This window comes from Eumetopias jubatus, unplaced genomic scaffold (assembly GCF_037043125.1).
Source record: "Eumetopias jubatus isolate StellerSeaLion01/CBP00866 unplaced genomic scaffold, mEumJub1_p1.0 scaffold_16, whole genome shotgun sequence".
NCBI lineage: Eukaryota > Metazoa > Chordata > Mammalia > Carnivora > Otariidae > Eumetopias > Eumetopias jubatus.
The window spans coordinates 56310918-56323856 of NW_028274822.1; the positions used below are offsets into that span (position 1 = coordinate 56310918).

Below are 12939 nucleotides of genomic sequence, written 5' to 3' on the forward strand. Positions count from 1 at the left end.
TCCTTTTGATGGCTGCATAATATTCCATTGTAGATATATACCACTCTATCCATTCATCTGTCGATGGACATCTTGGCTCTTTCCATATTTTGGCTATTGTGGACATTGCTGCTATAAACATTGGGGTGCACGTACCCCTTCGGATCCCTACATTTGTATCTTTGGGGTAAATACCCAGTAGTGCAATTGCTGGATCGTATGGTAGCTCTATTTTCAACTGTTTGAGGAACCTCCACACTGTTTTCCAGAGTGGCTGCACCAGCTTGCATTCCCACCAATAGCGTAAGAGGGCTCCCTTTTCTCCGCATCCTCACCAACATCCGTTGTTTCCTGACTTGTTAATTTTAGCCATTCTGACTGGTGTGAGGTCATATCTCATTGAGGTTTTGATTTGGATTTCCCTGATGCCGAGCGATGTTGAGCACTTTTTCATGTGTCTGTTGGCCATTTGGATGTCTTCTTTGGAAAAATGTCTGTTCATGTCTTCTGCCCATTTCTTGATTGGATCATTTGTTCTTTGGGTGTTGAGTTTGATAAGTTCTTTATAGATTTTGGATACTAGCCCTTTATCTGATATGTCATTTGCAAATATCTTCTCCCATTCTGTCGGTTGTCTTTTGGTTTTGTGGACTGTTTCCTTTGCTGTGCAAAAGCTTTTTATCTTGATGAAGTCCCAATAGTTCATTTTTGCCCTTGCTTCCCTTGCCTTTGGCGACGTTTCTAGGAAGAAGTTGCTGTGGCTGAGGTCGAAGAGGTTGCTGTCTGTGTGCTCCTTTAGGATGTTGATGGACTCCTGTTTCACACTGAGGTCTTTCAACCATTTGGAGTCTATTTTTGTGTGTGGTGTAAGGAAATGGTCCAGTTTCATTCTTCTGCATGTGGCTGTCCAATTTTCCCAACACCATTTGTCGAAGAAACTGTCTTTTTTCCATTGGACATTCTTTCCTGCTTTGTCAAAGATGAGTTGACCATAGAGTTGAGGGTCCATTTCTGGGCTCTCGATTCTGTTTCATTGATCGATGTGTCTGTTTTTGTGCCAGTGCCATACTGTCTTGATGATGACAGCTTTGTAATAGAGCTGGAAGTCCAGAATTGTGATGCCGCCAGCTTTGCTTTTCTTTTTAAACATTTCTCTGGCTATTCAAGGTAAAAAGCTTTTTATTTTTATACTCTTCTGTCTTGTTAGAATTTTTAAATGGCATTGTAGTTAGCTAAAAAATCAGCATACATGTACAATTAAGTGATGACGATGCTAGGGAAGAAGACAGGACACAGGTCACAGGAAGCTTTGTATAAGGTCTTGTTAAGGACCTTTCAGTTTATTCTTCTTTGATGAAGCCCTAGCAAAAGCTTTTAAGCAGAGGGGAGAAGAAAACATTCTTGCCTTCTATAAAGATCTTACTGGTGGCAGTGTAGGGAATTAATTTAAAAAATAGCAAGACTAGAAATAGGAAAGATAGTTAAAGAGGTTTTTAATATCTACCAATAATTGAGAATTTGCCATGTGCCATGTATAGGTATCTAACTCAGCTCATTGAAGCCTTAAAATCCCCTGTATTGGAACTCTATAATCCCCACGTCGCATCTAGGCTCAGAGACATTTACACATATCACACTTGCACAGCTAGTCAGTAAAAAATTGGAATGTAAATTCAAACCCTGGTCTGTGTGCTTCACTACAAAGTTACATTCCATTCCAGAACATGGCAGAAGCCTGGACAAGTGACGAAGAGGAACGTGACCATGCAAAACCAGGCAGGAGGGGCAGATTCAGGACCTATGGAGGAGGCAAGACAGGTAGTACCTGAGAACTGGCTGGATGCAGAGAACGAAAAAGGCAGGGAATTTTAAACATACCCAGGTTCCAGCCTTGGAAGAAATACCCAGATTTTCCATAATGTGTTAATTTTTACTTTTATAATGTTATCAATACCGACTGATACCTTCAAGGACTCTATAGACAGTTCATGAACAATGACATTTTTGTACCTACTTTTCAATTCCAAATTTCTAGTGCATTACTACAGCTTCAACATCCCCCCAGGTACAGTACCTTGCAATGAATCTTTCATCTTCAAAGTCTATACACTGCAAATACTGGCAAGCTATGAGAGGTTAAGAAACTTTTTCCTTGCTTTCTCCTCTGGGAGCTTTATGATTTTCACCTGAGCTAACAATGGAAACTCCCAGGAATATTAGAATATTAGAATCCCTCCTGGCTTTCTCTTGTTTCAATCACAGAGAAAATGGAGACCTTGAATACATAGAGATATAAATACATATATACACACACGCACTCACACATAGCATACGATCACGATGTATACACATTTTTTTCTATTCTTGCCTAAACTACACCTTAATGTAGTTGTTTTTAATGGTGGGGCAGAGATAAGGTCCATGGTTTTGATGGTAGAGCAGAAGTGGCATCTATGATGTCTTCTGGGATTCTAGAAACCTCCTAAATTTTAAAATTTGTGTGCGAATGGATATAAGCACTTCTCTAAGGAGATTACCAATAGCTTTCATTAGATGTTCAAAAGGGTCTAATACCTAAAAAAAGATTAAGAACCACATGGCTGTCCTTCAAGGGAATCTGTCATTAATCAATACCCTGACTACACAACATATTTAGGAGTCTTCAATAAGCAGGCACGAGCAGTTCCTGCAGCTGTTCATCATGGATATACAGGCCACGCAACAAGGCATGCTTCAAATCCTGCTTTTTCAAACTGATGCCTATTTTTGCCATCTATTTGTTAAGCTAATGGGGAAAAATCGTCACCTACATAATTAAACATAACTTGCTGCAAGGCTTCAGTTAAGACAGCAGTGAAGGATCGCTGATTGTATATTTTTAAACTCTCATTTTAGAGACTACTTCCTTGTTATTTTGAACATTTTTCATAGGTTAATTCTGTATCCCAAACTGTTGCCAAGATTACACCAAGAAGCATTCTACAGAAAGAGAACACAGAATTCATGGCACAACAAAAGTATTCTCAAATAAGCTAGTGGATGCAATTCCTCCTGCTTTTTTGTGAATCTACTCTACTATAATCTCAGATGCAAAAATTCTCATTTCCCCAGAACTACTGACCTTATTGGTAGTAGGAAGTTTGGCTAAGGGGTGTCTGTGTGTGTGTGTATCCAGGTGGGGTGTGTGTGTGTGTGTGTGTGTGTGGTGTCTGTGTGTGTGTATCCAGGTGGTGTGTGTGTGTGTGTGTGTGTGTGTGGTGTGTGTGTGTGTGTATCCAGGTGTGTGTGTGTGTGTGTGTGTGTGTGTATCCAGGTACCCTGACCTACCCACTGACTGAATTACAGTCTCAGAAACAAAAAGAAAGCACATAGCAGAGTGGGTGGAATACTGTTGGATTTAGGCAGCTTTACACCAACAAAGATCTTCATGAACAAAGAGAAAGAACCCACACAGTATAAAACAAAGGACTGCATAGAGAGAACTTTTGAAAATAACTTCTGAAGATGTCTGATAATTCACTGGCCAACATGAGTAGACTCCACAAATCTCTGAGTGTAGTGTCTAAAGCAATAAGCTCATATATTTTTTCCCTAAACGGTTAAAACTTCATAGGGTAAAAAGACAAAGATACTTCTAATATAAATTTGCTTCAACTGTAGGAAAAGAACTGTGGAAACTGTCTACTCTTGATCCTGAATACCGCTATTTTCTTCTTTTAATTTCTCTTCCTCTGAATATCTCGGAACATGACATTCAGCTTCCAGCTGGAACTGCAGATAAGCAGCCCTTACAGGGGCTCCAAGCCCCTCCCAATAAGGAAAAAGCAGCCCTGATTGGACTGTCCAGCCTCACTACTTCAGATGTGCTAAACTATTTCCCAGGCCTCTGGTACTTTGAATCCCACCATTACGGAGAAGTGGATACTAAGAATAGGAAAAATATCTAAGCTGCAAGATCAGGATGTATCTTTAGTTTTGCCCCAGAACTTACAGCTTTAGAGAACATGAGAGATGAACATGAATGAGAATTCTCTCTGTTCTTCAGAGCCCCAGCCATTAATCAGCTTAAATGACTTCAAAGCTACAGTCTAGTTTTAAAACACACTTCTTTCTCTGCCCAATATGCCTTGGGATTTAAGCCCCAATCAAATACGTGACTATAATACACACAGTATTTTTTTTTTTTTTTACAAAATATGTTCTTTCCCGGGAGAACTCTTAAATATCAATGAAGTTATCTTAAAACTGGGGGCAGGAAAATACACATAGAAGACAAAAACAAATAGGAAAACAAAGAAGCCCACACTTTAAGTAAATACAGACCTAGGCTATAATCTGATTCTAAACATATCAGAATTCATAGTATAATGAGGTATTTCATTTTCTCTTAAACTACTAAAAAAGTCATGCGTGGTCATCATGTGGCTACTGATTAATAATTTAAAGTATTATCTAAGAATGGTCTGTATTAGAACTATGATAGTATTCTCAGTGATTATCAAGTAATTTGGAAGCATGTTCAAAGCACAAAATACTTGACATGTGACTGAACTGTTTTGGTTGGAAAGGTCCTACTTGTCTGAAATCATTCTACAGGGGTTATAAAATATATGAATTTACATGGCAGCATCTTTCTGCACCTGCAAAGCTAAACACATATCCAGACTTTATCAAAAACAAAACATAGACATGGGTTTTTCAGATTCTATTTCATGTACTGGCATATTTAAAAAAAACAGATTTTTAAAAATATAATTCGGGTCTGGGTACAGAAGTTAAATTTAGAGAGAGAGTGTAAGCTCTTCCTTTCACTTGGACTTCACTAAGGGAAGGCTCAGAGAGAACAGGCTGTCATATCTAGGGCAATTAGGTGGTTAAATTAGGAAGGTGTCTTTGTTCCCCAACTACTCCCAGCCCTTTCCAAAAGAACCCCCCCACCACATCATCCTACAGATGGCTGAAATTTCCTTCTCAGGACACAAAGTATTTCTTTCCCAAATCATGAGAGATTACTACAGATTTTAAGAGAGGCGGAGGGACCGAGTACAATACAAGAACATGTTAAGGAGTGTCTGAGATAAAGATGCCGCTGAGGAAAGCAGGGGAAGGAAAAGCAGAAATGCCAAAGTCGACATAATGATTCTGCCTTGTTTTCGGAGACAGAGGAGAGCAACTGAGGAAATATTTCTGTTCCCCTCATGAAGGCAGGAGGACCAGCATCACAGCGAGCATGCAAGGTGTACAACAGCAGTATCTGCCAACACTATGGTTTCAGATGATGCTCCAATAGTGAGTGGTTTTCAGGAGCTCAGGAGATCAGGAGCCTGAGATGGAACAGCTCAGCTGGGAAGCCACGCTTGACGGGGAGCGGCCAAGAGCCCTGCTGTGGTCAAACAGAGGCCGGTCCCGATGAGGACACAGTCCTGCAAGACGGGGTCCTGCCTAGAGCTCGGAACAAATGCTGTCAAGAAGGGCAGGTTCCGGGGACAGCAAAAGACTAGAATCTGCGAAGTGTCATCTTAAGAATTCTTCCATCTAATAGAGTGAACTACATGCCGGACACTGTATCGGGCTAAACACTGTATATACATTTTATGTAATTCCTCAACAGTCTCTAAGAAGCGAGTGACATTATCGTCCACTTTCAGTTAAAAACTAAGAGCCAGAGAAATGCTTCACAGAGTCCTTCTTCTATAAAATGAAGGGAAAGAAGCTGAGGCAGCACATGTACCAACACCAAACCAATAAAAAGATGCTCCAAAGTGCACCTCTCTCAGAGAATCATGAAGCAGGGAGGAATTTAAAAAAAGGAAAGAAACCCAGTCAGTCTTCACAGAGATTACAGCTCTACCCAGAGACAAAACACACTACGGGTAATCACACAGAATGACAGAAAAAGCAGTCAGACATGCTACGTACACAAATGATGAACAGCATCAGAGTTTACAAAGATCATTCCAGCAACAGTGTGCAGGAAGGTTAAAGGTGGGGCCGGTCTAGACAAAGAGAGATCATTTAAGAAACTTTTGTTACAACTGCTATGAAAATAAAATGGGGGCTTCCTCCTACATGAAGGCAGCAGCAGTAGGGGCACAGAGAAGGAGATGAAGGGGCAAACCTGAGCAGACACACGTGAGCAGAGAGAGCAGGAACAGCAGCTGGCCACCGTGAAACGCCCACGAGCCCATGCGCGGACTCACGAAGGCAGACTGGGAAAGGGAGTCGGGTTTGCACGTGCTGAGTGTAAGACGGCTGTGGGCCACCCAGGGGAGGAGGTCTAGGAGGTTACAGGCTCCACTGGGTCTAGGCGGAACTCGAGTTAAGGGGGTAGACGAGACGCCCCAGGGGCCATGCAGAAGGGGGCCCCGGAGAAGCGGATTTTTGGGAGTGCCTGGCAAGGAGTGGCTAGGACTAAGCAAAAGCCGCACGGGACAGCAGACAGCGTCCCGGAGCAGGGGGAGTGTAGACCAAGGCCTGACGTGTGTGGCTTTGAAATTAGGGTAGGTGGTTGCAGGGAGGGGGCACTTCCGTGGGCATAGTTTCAGGTCATGGTGGTAGTAAAGGCTAGGATGCAGAGTTGGAGGAGGAAAAGGTTAGAAAATGAAGAAAAGAGAAAACGTAGGCCAACATTTCAAGAAGCTAGAGCAGACTAAGGAGATGAGCTATTAAAGGGAGTGCAGGACTAAGGGCCAGTATACTTTCTTAAAGATGGGCCAGACCGGTGTGGAAGAGAAGCACAGGTAACTTACAAGCAGGACATGAGATGACTGATGGGTCGTTGATCATTTCTCCCTGGAAAAGCAGAAACGGGAAGGCTCCAGAGCGCAGGCAGAGGAACGAGGGGCATGAGGAGGGTCCTTCTCCCGGTGCAACATGGGAAAGAGGTCTGAGCAGGAGTGAGTGAAGGTCTGTGGCAGGGACGGGAGGGAGGTCGCACCACATCCATCAAGGGAGTGATGCCTTTTGCTGGGAACGAGGGCAGAGGCCTCAGACAAGTGCCTTCCCAGGAAGCAGGGAGTACTCAGACAACCAGAAGGATGGCCGGGCACTGCCCTCTTAGCAAAGACTGTCAGTCTACATTGCCACCAATCTGCAAGGCTTTGTGCTGCTTCTCTAGCAGAGCTTGGCAGCTTAGTTAGGTACGGAAGGTAGAAGGCACATGTGATTCATCCAGAGCTGGGATTTTGGCAGGCATTTTTGGGGGAGAGGAGGACAGGGGGACAAGGCAATTGACGATCCTGGCAAGAGAATGGCTGAAATGATGGAACTAGGGGGCCTCGCCTGGCCAGGGGAAGATGTGAAGCCAGAAGTAAGAAAAAGGACAACTTCAACAACCACAAGTCTGAATTAAAGGAAAAACTGATACTGTGAGAATGAGGGAGACAGAGGGCTGCAAGGACAGTGGATGGGATCAGACAGTGAGATTGAAAGTTCCACAGTGCTGGAGAGGTCTAGTTCTGATTGACGCAAGTGTGGCAGGAAGCAGGTGGACTGCCCTGGGAAGGAGGGGCAGGCCCCCAGGTGGAGGCAGGTGAGGTACTAGGTGGCTCACGCGGGCAAAGGCTATCCAAGGATGAGCAGGAGACCGGGGCAGAAGCAAAGGGGAGGCTTGGGGAGGGCAGCACGTGAGCACGCACATTCCCACAGGTGCACACACACACAATCCAATGAAGTAACAAGAGTGGAAACCGTAGGGAGGAGATGGCATACGCCTCAGGGGAGGGAGGACTGGGTGCCGAGTGACAAAACTAAGGAGCAGATAGGAGGCAGGAGGAGCCTAGGCCCCCCTGACCTTGAGGGGTGGAGAAGTGAGTTTGGTAGAGGGGAAAGGGCACTCTCGGGAAGCAGAGGTTCTCAAGCGGAGCAGCTATGCATGTTGGCCGGAGAAAGGAGGGACTGATGTGTTGAGCTACTAAGGATGATGCGTCACTTGCTTTCTTAAAAAAAAAGATTTTATTATTTATTTATGTATTTGAGAGAGAGAGAGAAGGAGTGGGGAGGGGCAGAGGGAGAGAGAGAGAATCTAAAGCTGACTCTGTGCTAAGCACAGAGCCTGACACGGGACTGGATCTCTCACAACTCTGAGATCATAGCCTGAGCTGAAATCAAGAGTCGAATGCTTAATCAACGGAGCCACCCAGGCGCCCTAGTACATTACTTGTTTTGCCACAGGGGTGCTGCAGAGGTCACAGGAGAAGGGTGGGAGGGAGCCGGCCACGAGAAGCCACTCAGGCCAGAGGCGGGGACAGCACAGCAATGGAAAGGAGATGGCACCTGTGGGTCAGTGGCTTCCAAAGACAGCCACATCCTAATCCCTAAAACTGTGAATATGGTATGTTACATGGTGAAAGGGATTTTCCAGATGTGATTAAGTGGACCATCTCGAGATGGAGAGGTTATCCTGGATATCCAGGTGGGCCCTATGTCATCACAAGTGTCCTTGCAGGAGGGAGGCCAAAGGACCAGAGAAGGAGATGTGACCATGGAAACAGAGGTTGGAGTGACATGGCCCCACAAGCTAAGAAATGCAGGCAGCGTTTAGAAGGTACAAAAGGCAGGAAACAGATTCTCCCCTACAGCCTACAGAAGGAACATAACCCTGCTAACTCATTTTAGACTTCTGGCTTCCTGAACTATAAGATAATAAATATGTGTTATTCTAAGCCACTAAGTTCATGGTAATTTGTTATAAACATGAGAGAAAAGAAAGAAAAGAAAGAAAGGAAAGAAAGGAAAGAAAGGAAAGAAAGGAAAGAAAAAGAAAGAAAGAAAGAAAGAAAGAAAGAAAGAAAGAAAGAAAGAAAGAAAGAAAGAAAGAAAGAAAAGAAAAAAAAGAAAAGAAAAGCAAAGGAAAGAAAAGGAAAGGAAAAGAAAGGAAAGAGAGAAAAAGAAAAAGAGAAAGAAAAAGAAAAAGAAAAACCGCCTTGCTATATAAAATTCAAACTACAACTATATACTACACTATAAAAGACACACAGAGAAGTCCAAGAATTTTAGCTTTTCCATGATGACTTTCATCTTGTTCTGAAACACCAATCACTTTAAAATATTCAAGTGTCCCTGACCTGCAGGGGCCCAAGCACGCATTTAGCCTATCTACTCGGCCATCCACTGGCTGGGGAGACGGGATCAGCTGCTGGGCATAAAAAGCACAGCTTTCTGGGCCAGTGACTAAGGACAACCGGGATGTGTGGTTTGTGCGACGAGGACAGTTTAGGGTGAGGTAGGGCTATGCTCCCTCGGTCAGACTTGCCCCCAGAATGCTGGGATAGGTGCAGGTGGAGGTCCCTTTGGCTCGTGGCCAGATAACACAAGGGACAGCACCTGCCCTCCCGCTGGTCCTATACTGTCCCCCAAGCCTCACTCCCACCAGCAGGAGCTGGGCAGACAGAAGCGGCCAAGTCCACAGGTCAGATGGCACAGGCTGGGACAGCTTCCTGAAGGGGGAGGGTCTTGGGGGGACATGGGCCTACGAAGTTCAGGGAACAAGAGGAGACACAAAGGCCTCACACTTGGATAGACTCTGAATAGTTAAGCAGGGCAGCAACAGGCTGACCGGCACGGAAGAAGCTCTGTGTTCATGTGCACCTACAGATGGGACTAGACTATGGGGACTTGGATTCCAGGCTGGCATATTTGAACTTGTGATGGGCAGCAGGGTGGGAAGAATGTTTCAGGGAGATACAGTGGATGGTTAGATGACTGGCGGGGAGAGAGAAGAGAGAAAAGTTTTAGAACCAATTTCAAAACCAAAGGAAAAAATATTTTAAAGTTTGAATCAAATCAAGATAGGCCCATTTCACCAGTAATGAAGAGAAAATGTTTTTATATTCTCTGTCAACAGAAGATGTTTATATCCTTGTACACTCACTACCCCAGATGGTAAAATAAACCATAAATTATAAAACACTTTACTTTGTCTTGTACAAAAAGAAATTCAAAATCGGCCTTTAGATATGCAAAAAGCTTGTGTGCAAATAAAATAAGCATACTCTTTTAAAAATGTATACACACAAATATATATATATATATATATATATATATATACACACACACACACATATACACACACACATTTTCTTCGTAGGATACATGTCTGATTTGCATGATAGAACTGCTCAGTTGTGTGTCTGTCACTGGTACACCTTCTAAAACTTGAGTATTATGATGGAAATGATATAGTAAAAGTAAAGCAATACTCAATATCTTTTTAATAGTTTTCCAATCAGGATATGCAAACTGTTTTCATTTTATTTTCAACATTTCGGTGTCAAAAGCTGAGAAGTTCCATCTTAGCTGGCTGAACTGAACACCATTATTACAATATTTACACAATTAAAATGGACAGTAAGAGTCAAGAGCACAATGTCACTCTAAAACTAAGTTCAATCTGATCATCTTTCTTGGAAGATTGGCCTGCACTACCTGCCTTTTTTATTCTACTGAATGCTATTTTCAATTATAAACCATGTCAGTTCATCTCAGAATATAAATGTCCAGTCAGAATAACACTGTATTTGAATACAAGCATCTTCAGTCATCAGGACAAATCAGACCTAATAAATGGTAAGCTTGTTCCTCCTCATTCAGGGTTGGAGGAGATACCACCTCTGCTCGGAACAACCTAGGAAACTCATTACTTGTACATTCCGCTGACAATGAACATTCTACCTCACACTGCTGTCATGTTTTCAGGCATATCTTACATCCCAGTAGACGGCAAGATTTTAAGCAACCATGTTATAAACTCCCTAGTGTTTCAGTCCGTATAAACGATGCTTTGTACAGATAGTCAAGCTACTCAATTACGTGAGTAGCTTGACTGTTAAATTCTGAGTGAAGAGAAAGGCATGCCAACAGGTCAGGCATGTCCACTTTTGCACATGCTCAGACTTTATCGTCACTTTCAGAGTTGACAAAAATTAGAGTCCACAAGCTTGAGAAAGTCATATTTTAAAGTCACATTTCTAAATCCTCCAAGACGGCGTCCCTTGCTCACTGCTCATCTCTCCTCTGTGGAGAGAGTCACGGATTCTCCTTACACCCTCCAGAGGGAGCCCAACCCTGCCTTTACAATGCCACCTGTCCCCTCACTTAGCGCTCGCAGTACCTCTCCTGTCAGATCTCTATAAAGTCAAGGGAGAAAGTTCTATGACCCATAACCTACTATTACACAATTCCCAATGTTGAAATAGGGATTTATTTCAGGAACAGGAATCTCACATTTGCCCCCTTGGAGATTTTTTTAGTTAATACTAGGTCACGAGGGAAAAACCGGGGGAGAAATTCTCTGTTCTGCGGATGTTCTTGCACTAGTTGATGGACCTTGAAGTGTCCTAGAGGAGAAACCGAGAAACCGTGTTAATCCACTCACTGGCTGAGCTGAGGGAAGAATGCAGGCACTGACCAGAACCTAACAGCTCTCTGCCAACAGCTGAAACCTGCCTTGCTCCGGAAATAAGAGTCCATTTCAGCCTAACACGCTAACATGTGGTTCAATTCTCAATGGAGGGAAGAGAGGACTCCGGTCTAGGGACACACAGGGGTCTGATTCCTAAGACCCTGCATCACTCATGGCCAATTTTGCTACATGGAAGTCCTGACCTCAATCACTGACTAGTCTTACATTTTTGTGGTCGCTGGCTGCCTTGAGACCCTACAGAGATCCCATCCATGCCCAGCCACTGAGTCACAAGCCTGGCCTGTGTCCTGTGGTTGAACCTCACACCCCGGGCCCAGCTGAACTACATCTGCCCTTGGGGCTCACAGCTCCTGACAGGCCTTAGCTGGATCTGGGGCCTGCTCACTCCACCCTCCTGACCTGCAGTGACCACACAGCATGGGCACAAGATGGGCTCAGAGACGGAGAGAAAGGGCAACTACAGGCTGCACTGGATTGCCCCAGTCAGAGCCAACTCTCTTTAAGGAACTTCCATGCTCGGGAATGAAAAGAGGTTACCCAGAAGTCATTCAACATTGACTGATCATGAGCACACTAAGAACAGACATTGTGAGGAAACATGAAAGAGAAGGAAGAAGAGACCCTTACCTAGGGAGCTTACTCTAAGTCTCATCACATGACAGTCTCATCACGAGTCAGCAGGGACCTGACTCCTGCCTGAGCAGGGACTGCACAGTTCTTACAAGCTACTACCACCTTGGACCTCCATCTTGCACATAGAAGCCTGAGGAGGTTCTCAAGCTCCAGGGTACCAGGCCCCACCCGCTGAGGTTCTAAGTTAATAGGTCTCAGGAACACCCATACATCTGGGTTTTCCAAAGCTCCATAAAGGCATCTGATGTGAAGATTGGGCTGAGTATGAAATATTTAGTATTTCTTAAACGTGAGCTGCCAGCACTTGGGTTTCTCTTTCTTTCCCTATTTGCTTCACATCTCCCCCATTCTATTTCCATGGCCAGGATTAAAATTGTTAGCCCTTTTGGGGCACCTGGATGGCTCAGTCGGTTGAGCATCTGATTCTTGGGTTTCAGCTTGGGTCCTGATCTTGGGGTCATGATATCAAGGTCATGAGATGGAGCCCTGTGTTGGGCTCTGTGCTCATTGGGGAGTCTGCTTGAGATTCTCTCTCCCTCTCCTTCTGCCCGTCCCTGCTGCACTCTCTCTCTCTCTCTCTAAAATAAACAAATACAAATCTTTAAAAAAATTGCTAGTCCTTTTACATAATAAAAAGTACTAGATGTAACTCAACAAAAATGTCCTGAAAAGTAAAGCAAATAAGGAGCGTTAGCTTCTCACTTCTGGCTAAAATGCAATATAATGATGCAAATCTGATGCAATTTTTTATATAAATCCCCTTGAAACATTGAAAACACAGACCAAGAAGAATAGATAGGGTAGCAGAAGATTTGGTACCCTGGGTAAAGATGATCCCCGTGAAGTCACAAGCACCCCGTGCCAAAAGTCACTTGGTCAAGCAAGCCCATATAGACTGCTGCTCT

General features: G+C 43.9%; 1 protein-coding gene across 1 annotated transcript in view; it reads right to left on the reverse strand.

Moving 5' to 3' along the window:
• The window catches only part of L3MBTL4 (L3MBTL histone methyl-lysine binding protein 4), a 411329-nt gene that overhangs the window by 331608 nt on the left and 66782 nt on the right, over nt 1-12939 (reverse strand). The window lies entirely within an intron of this gene.